Source organism: Orycteropus afer, unplaced genomic scaffold (assembly GCF_000298275.1).
Source record: "Orycteropus afer afer isolate SDZICR_OR568_19922 unplaced genomic scaffold, OryAfe1.0 scaffold00096, whole genome shotgun sequence".
Lineage (NCBI taxonomy): Eukaryota > Metazoa > Chordata > Mammalia > Tubulidentata > Orycteropodidae > Orycteropus > Orycteropus afer.
Window position 1 is genome coordinate 9,353,888 of NW_006921683.1, and position 725 is coordinate 9,354,612.

The following is a 725-nucleotide window of genomic DNA, read 5'->3' on the forward strand; positions in this document are numbered from 1 at the left end:
CTATCTTGCAACTCTCTTAACTTCCTCACCATTTAGAAGTTCTGTGACTACACAGTCTTTTCCCTCTTTTTGTTTGAGGTTGTCCTCACTTGCCACTTGATGTCTCTGGTTCCCTGTTTACAATCTTGTAAGCTCATTTTACTTTGCATATGTCCATAGCTGTGGTTTCTGGGTTATGTCATCTTGTTTCTTAATGGTCGGTTGTTATTTGCTATTTTTGGTTCTCTGGTTCAAAGAACTCCCTTTAGCATCTCTTGTAAGGTTGGTCTGGTTTTAACAAATTCCCTTATTTTCTGCTTCTCTGGAAATCTCCTAATTTCACCATCATATTTGAGGGACAATTTTGCTGGATATGTAATTCTTGTTTGAAAATTTTTATCTTTCAGGGTTTTATATACACCATCCCATTGTCTTTTCTCTTGCATGGTTTCTGCTGAGAAATCAGAGCTTCTTCTTACTGGCTGCCCTTTGTAGGTAACTTTTTGTTTTTCCCATGCTGCTTTCAGTATTCTGTCTTTGTCCTTGGTTTTGATGAGTTTGATGATGTGTCTTGGTGATTTTCTTTTGGGGTCTATCCTGTTTGGGGTTTGTTGGACTTCCTAAATGGATATATTCTCATTTTTTATCATATCAGGGAAGTTCTCCTCCAGCAAATCTTGGACAATTTTCTCAGTGGTTTTATTTTTCTCTTCCTGTTCTGGAATTCCAATGATATGTAAGTTATT